Source organism: Oncorhynchus keta, unplaced genomic scaffold, assembly GCF_023373465.1.
Source record: "Oncorhynchus keta strain PuntledgeMale-10-30-2019 unplaced genomic scaffold, Oket_V2 Un_contig_15612_pilon_pilon, whole genome shotgun sequence".
Classification (NCBI taxonomy): domain Eukaryota; kingdom Metazoa; phylum Chordata; class Actinopteri; order Salmoniformes; family Salmonidae; genus Oncorhynchus; species Oncorhynchus keta.
The window spans coordinates 1-8,127 of NW_026279418.1; the positions used below are offsets into that span (position 1 = coordinate 1).

General features: G+C 54.6%; 1 long non-coding RNA gene across 1 annotated transcript; it reads left to right on the forward strand.

Annotated features, from left to right (window-relative positions):
* The first annotated feature begins 2,030 nt into the window (after positions 1-2,030).
* Positions 2,031-4,724, forward strand: LOC127919061 (uncharacterized). Its single transcript, XR_008101786.1, has 3 exons — positions 2,031-2,257; positions 2,298-2,331; positions 4,594-4,724. It is a non-coding gene; the product is annotated as an uncharacterized LOC127919061 (long non-coding RNA).
* The last annotated feature ends 3,403 nt before the right edge of the window (positions 4,725-8,127 follow it).

The window sequence follows — 8,127 nt, forward strand, 5'->3', positions numbered from 1 at the left end:
CCCTCTCATACACAGATCTTGGTTCAGCCTACATACCACAAATCCTTATCATACCAATGGTGACGAAATAAAAACTGATATTAGATCGTTGTCCAGGTCGTGTTACATCATCTTACACAATGACTGTGTCTGGCTATGTTATGATGATTCTAGCTCATATGGCTCCTGGCCAGTGTGAGTTATGACTGTGTCACTGTGAGTCTGCTGCCTCCCAGTGGTTGGCTGGAGAACTGCAGCAGCACATTGACTAGGCCAAAAGTTTTACACTGATTTACTGTGTTTGAAGAGTATATCTCTTAACTCTCTTTGTGTTTGTTTGTAGGGGCCTGGTTGAAGAGCAGTCTGGGCTATGTCCAGAGGGAGGGAGACCAGCTCAGCCTAACCTACATCGCCCCTCAGCTGGGATACTGGGTGGCTGCCATGTCCCCACTAAACACAGGTACCAACACACACCATGTCCCCACGAGACACGGGTACCAACACGCACCATGTCCCCACTAGACACAGGTACCAACACACACCATGTCCCCACTAGACACAGGTACCAACACACACCATGTCCCCACGAGACACGGGTACCAACACACACCATGTCCCCACTAGACACAGGTACCAACACACACCATGTCCCCACGAGACACGGGTACCAACACGCACCATGTCCCCACTAGACACAGGTACCAACACACACCATGTCCCCACTAGACACAGGTACCAACACACACCATGTCCCCACTAGACACAGGTACCAACACACACCATGTCCCACTAGACACAGGTACCAACACACCATGTCCCCATGTCCCCACGCCCCCTCAGACACAGGTACCAACACCACCACGCCCCACTGGACACAGGTGGTCAACACCATGTCCCCCACTAGACACAGGTACCTAGAACACACACCATGTCCCACTAGACACAGGTACCAACACACACCATGTCCCACTAGACACAGGTACCAACACACACCATGTCCCCACTAGACACAGGTACCAACACACACCATGTCCCCACTAGACACAGGTACCAACACACACCATGTCCCCACTAGACACAGGTACCAACACACACCATGTCCCCACGAGACACGGGTACCAACACGCACCATGTCCCCACTAGACACAGGTACCAACACACACCATGTCCCCACTAGACACAGGTACCAACACACACCATGTCCCCACGAGACACAGGTACCAACACACACCATGTCCCCACTAGACACAGGTACCAACACACACCATGTCCCCACCAGACACAGGTACCAACACACACCATGTCCCCACTAGACACAGGTACCAACACACACCATGTCCCACTAGACACAGGTGCCAACACGCACCATGTCCCCACTAGACACAGGTACCAACACACACCATGTCCCCACCATGTCCCACAGACACAGGTACCAACACACCACCATGTCCCCACTAGACACAGGTACCAACACACACACCATGTCCCCACTAGACACAGGTACCAACACACACCATGTCCCCACTAGACACAGGTACCAACACACACCATGTCCCCACTAGACACAGGTACCAACACACCATGTCCCCACTCAGACACAGGTGCCACACACACACCATGTCCCCACTAGACACAGGTACCAACACACACCATGTCCCCACTAGACACAGGTACCAACACACACCATGTCCCCACTAGACACAGGTACCAACACACACCATGTCCCCACTAGACACAGGTACCAACACACACCATGTCCCCACTAGACACAGGTACCAACACACACCATGTCCCCCACTGGACACAGGTGCCAACACACATGTCCCCACTGTCCCACACCATGTCCCACTGGACACAGGTACCAACACACACCATGTCCCCACTCAGACACAGGTGCCAACACACACCATGTCCCCACTAGACACAGGTACCAACACACACCATGTCCCCACTAGACACAGGGACACAGGTACCAACACACACCATGTCCCCACTAGACACAGGTACCAACACACACCATGTCCCCACTAGACACAGGTACTAACAACACACACCATGTCCCCACTAGACACAGGTACCAACACACACCATGTCCCCACTAGACACAGGTACCAACACACACCATGTCCCCACTAGACACAGGTACCAACACACACCATGTCCCCACTAGACACAGGTACCAACACACACCATGTCCCCACTAGACACAGGTACCAACACACACCATGTCCCCACTAGACACAGGTACCAACACACACCATGTCCCCACTAGACACAGGTACTGGGGACAACACGCACCATGTCCCCACTAGACACAGGTACCAACACGCACCATGTCCCCACTAGACACAGGTACCAACACACACCATGTCCCCACTAGACACAGGTACCAACACACACCACGTCCCCACTAGACACAGGTACCAACACACACCACGTCCCCACTAGACACAGGTACCAACACACACCACGTCCCCACTAGACACAGGTACCAACACACCATGTCCCCACTAGACACAGGTACCAACACACACCATGTCCCCACTAGACACAGGTACCAACACACACCATGTCCCCACTAGACACAGGTACCAACACACCATGTCCCCACTAGACACAGGTACCAACACACATGCCCCTATGTCCCCACTAGACACAGGGTACCAACACACACCATGTCCCCACTAGACACAGGTACCAACACACACCATGTCCCCACTAGACACAGGTACCAACACACACCATGTCCCCACTAGACACAGGTACCAACACACACCATGTCCCCACTAGACACAGGTACCAACACACACCATGTCCCCACTCAGACACAGGTACCAACACACACCATGTCCCCACTAGACACAGGTACCAACACACACCATGTCCCCACTAGACACAGGTACCAACACACACCATGTCCCCTAGACACTCAACACACACCAGACACAGGTACCAACACACACCATGTCCCCACTAGACACAGGTACCAACACACACCATGTCCCCACTAGACACAGGTACCAACACGCACCATGTCCCCCACTAGACACAGGTACCAACACACACCATGTCCCCACTAGACACAGGTACCAACACACACCATGTCCCCACTAGACACAGGTACTAACAACACACACATGTCCCCACTAGACACAGGTACCAACACACACCATGTCCCCACTAGACACAGTACCAACACACACCATGTACTAGAACACACACACACCATGTCCCCACTAGACACAGGTACCAACACACACCATGTCCCCACTAGACACAGGTACCAACACACACCATGTCCCCACTATGACACAGGTACCAACACACACCATGTGCTAGACACAGGTACCAACACACACCATGTCCCCACTAGACACAGGTACCAACACACACCATGTCCCCACTAGACACAGGTACCAACACACACCATGTCCCCACTAGACACAGGTACCAACACACACCATGTCCCCACTAGACACAGGTACCAACACACACCATGTCCCCACTAGACACAGGTACCAACACACACCATGTCCCCACTAGACACAGGTACCAACACACACCATGTCCCCACTAGACACAGGTACAACACACACACTAGACACAGGTGCCAAACACACCATGTCCCCACTAGACACAGGTACCAACACACACCATGTCCCCACTAGACACAGGTACCAACACACACCATGTCCCCACTAGACACAGGTACCAACACACACCATGTCCCCACTAGACACAGGTACCAACACACACCATGTCCCCACTAGACACAGGTACCAACACACACCATGTCCCCACTAGACACAGGTACCAACACACACCATGTCCCCACTAGACACAGGTACCAACACACACCATGTCCCCACTAGACACAGGTACCAACACACACCATGTCCCCACTAGATGTCCAACATGCACCATGTCCCCACTAGACACAGGTACCACACACACACACATGTCCCCACTAGACACAGGTACCAACACACACCATGTCCCCACTCAGACACAGGTACCAACACACACCATGTCCCCACTAGACACAGGTACCAACACGCACACCACGTCCCCACTAGACACAGGTACACACCATGTCCCCACTAGACACAGGTACCAACACACACCATGTCCCCACTAGACACAGGTACCAACACACACCATGTCCCCACTAGACACAGGTACCACACACCAACACACCATGTCCCCACTAGACACAGGTACCAACACACACCATGTCCCCACTAGACACAGGTACCAACACACACCATGTCCCCACTAGACACAGGTACCAACACACACCATGTCCCCACTAGACACAGGTACCAACACACACCATGTCCCCACTAGACACAGGTACCAACACACACCATGTCCCCACTAGACACAGGTACCAACACACACCATGTCCCCACTAGACACAGGTACCAACACACACCATGTCCCCATGTCAACACACACCATGTCCCCACTAGACACAGGTACCAACACACACCATGTCCCCACTAGACACAGGTACCAACACACACCATGTCCCCACTAGACACAGGTACCAACACACACCATGTCCCCACTAGACACAGGTACCAACACACACCATGTCCCCACTAGACACAGGTACCAACACGCACCATGTCCCCACTAGACACAGGTACCAACACGCACCATGTCCCCACTAGACACAGGTACCAACACACACCATGTCCCCACTAGACACAGGTACCAACACACACCATGTCCCCACTAGACACAGGTACCAACACACCATGTCCCCACTAGACACAGGTACCAACACACACCATGTCCCACTAGACACACAACACACACCATGTCCCCACTAGACACACAACACCATGTCCCCACTAGACACAGGTACCAACACACCATGTCCCCACTAGACACAGGTACCAACACACACATGTTAAACAGGTAAAACTTCCCCACTGTGAACCGTAAAAAAAAAAAAAAGAATGTCCCCATGTGTCAGGTCAACACACACCAGGTCCACTGGACACAGGTACATCACACACCATGTCCCCACTAGACACAGTACCTTCACCATGTCCCCACTGACACAGGAGGCACACCATGTCATCCTCCTCTGCCAACACACCATGTCCCCACTAGACACAGGTGCAGGTCATGTCCCCACTGGATCAACAGGACAACACGCACCATGTCCCCACTGTCACAGGTACCAACACACACCATGTCCCCACTAGACACAGGTGAGTGAACCAGTCTTGGAGTTTCAACAGGACACAGGTACTGTCTCAGACACAGGTTCCAACACACACCATGTCCCACTAGACACAGGTACCAACACACACATGTCCCCACTAGACACAGGACACGCCCTGTCCTCCTCACATCTCCCCACACTATGTCTCCCCACTAGACACAGGTCTCTCACACATCTCCACTGTCCCCACTAGACACAGGTACCAACACACACCATGTCCCTAGACACAGGTACCAACACACACCATGTCCCCACTAGACACAGGTACCAACACACCACGTCCCCACTAGACACAGGTACCAACACCCATGTCCCCACTAGACACGTCTCCTCAGAATGTGTCTGTTTCTGACACTCACCACACGCACCATGTCCTCCCTGACATCAGGTCCTCACCACCATGTCCCCCTAGACACTTCTCCACGCCACGCCCCCACTCCCAACTGTCACGCCCCCCTAGACGCACACACCATCTCCAGGTACCAACACTCTCCCTCACTAGACACTACCAACACACACCATGTCCCCCTAGACATCTCAACACACACTGTCTTCTCCTACCAACACACACTATGTCACTAGACACAGGTCCAACACACACCATGTCTAGACACAGTCTCCAACACACATCATGTCCCTAGACACAGGTCCAAACTCACCATCTCCCCACTGTCTCCAACCTCACCATGTCCCCCTAGTCACTACCAACACACATCATTCTAGACACAGGTGTCACCATGTCCCCCTCACAGGTACCAACACACACCATGTCTCCCCTTTGTCTCTCCTCACACAGGTCTCCCAGGTTGTCCTCTCTCACTACCAACACACACCATGTCCCTGTCTCCAACCTCACCATCTCCCCACTAGACACAGGTCCAACACACACCATCTCCCCCTGTCACAGGTACCAACCTTGCCATCTCCTGTCTCTCCTCCCATCCCCACTAGACACAGGTACCTCTCCCCGCACTAGACATCTCCCGTCACCACGCCCCTCTCTCTCCCTCACTATCTCCCTGTCTCCCCTCACCACCAACTCCCTGTCCCTCCTCGCCATCTCCCTGTCTCTCAACACACACCATGTCCCCACTCACAGGTACCAATCACACACCATGTCCCCACTCAGGCCAACACACACCTGTCTCTCCCTGAACCGTAAAAAAAAAAAAAAGAAGAAGAATCTCCTGTTTCTGCAGGTCCAGTGGTGGCAAGGACATGTCTCTCCTATTCGCCATCTGGGAGGCCTGTCTCTCCTCTGCCTGCTCTCCCTACTGCAGGTCTGCCAATCTCCCTGTCTGTCTCGCCAGTCTCTTGAGTTTCAACAGGACTGTCTCTTTCCTCCCCTTCTCTCTCTCCTCTCTCTCTCCTCTCTCTATCTCGCCCTGTCTCTCCCTCACTATCTCCCTGTCTCCTCGCTATCTCCCCTGTCTCTCCTCGCCATCTCCCTCTGTCTCTTCCTCCTCACTATCTCTCCTGTCTCTCCTCTCTAATCTCCCTGTCTCTCTCCCTCACTATCTCCCCTGTCTCTCCCTCACCATCTCCCTGCCATCACCATCCTGTCTCTCCCTTGCCATCTCCCTGTATCTCCCTGTCTCTCCTCGCTAAATCTCCCTCTCTCCGTCTCCCTCGCCATCTCCTCTCCTCACCATCTCCCTGTCTCTCCCTCACCATCTCCTGTCTCTCCCCTCGCCATCTCCCTGTCTCTCCCTCGCCATCTCCCTGTCTCTCCTCGCCATCTCCCTGTCTCCTCGCCATCTCCTGTCTCCTCGCCATCTCCTGTCTCTCCCTCGCTAATCTCCCTGTCTCTCCTCGCCATCTCCCTGTCTCTCCTCGCCATCTCCCTGTCTCTCTCCTCGCCATCTCCCCTGTCTCCCCTCGCCTCCCTGTCTCTCCCTCGCCATCTCCCTGTCTCTCCCTCCATCTCCCTGTCTCTCCTCGCCATCTCCTGTCTCTCCTCGCCATCTCCCCTGTCTCTCCTCGCCTCACCTGTCTCCCTGTCTCTCCTCGCCATCTCCCTGTCTCTCCCTCGCCATCTCCCTGTCTCTCCTGTCCCCTTCTCGCCATCTCCCTGTCTCCCCTCGCCATCTCCCTGTCTCTCCCTCGCCATCTCCCCTGTCTCCCATCTCCCTGTCTCCCCCTCGCCATCTCCTGTCTCTCCCTCGCCATCTCCCCTGTCTCTCCCTCGCCATCTCCCTGTCTCCCCGTTCCCTCGCCATCTCCTGTCTCTCCTCACCATCTCCCCCTGTCTCTCCTCCATCTCCCCTGTCCCCCGTTTTCACTATCTCCCTGTCTCTCCCTCGCCATCTCCCTGTCTCTCCCTCGCCATCTCCTGTCTCTCCTCGCCATCTCCTGTCTCTCCCCCTCGCCATCTCTCCCTGTCTCTCCCTCACCATCTCCCTGTCTCTCCTCACCATCTCCCTGTCTCTCCTCACCATCTCCCTGTCTCTCCCTCGCCATCTCCCTGTCTCTCCTCGCCATCTCCCTGTCTCTCCTCCCTGTCTCCCTGCCATCTCTGTCTCTCCTCACCATCTCCCTGTCTCTCCTCGCCATCTCCCTGTCTCTCACCATCTCGCCATCTCCCCTGTCTCTCCTCGCCATCTCCTGTCTCTCCCTCGCCATCTCCCTGTCTCTCCTCGCCATCTCCCTGTCTCTCCTCCCTGTCTGTTTCTCATCCCTGTCTCCCCGTTTCTCACTATCTCCTGTCTCCTCGCCATCTCCTGTCTCTCCTCGCCATCTCCTGTCTCTCCCTCACCATCTCCCTGTCTCTCCCTGTCTCCCCTGTCTCTCCTCCTGTCTCCCCGTTTCTCACTATCTCCCTGTCTCTCCCTCGCCATCTCCCTGTCTCTCCCCTTGCCATCTCCCTGTCTCTCCCTCACCATCTCCCTGTCTCTCCCTCGCCATCTCCC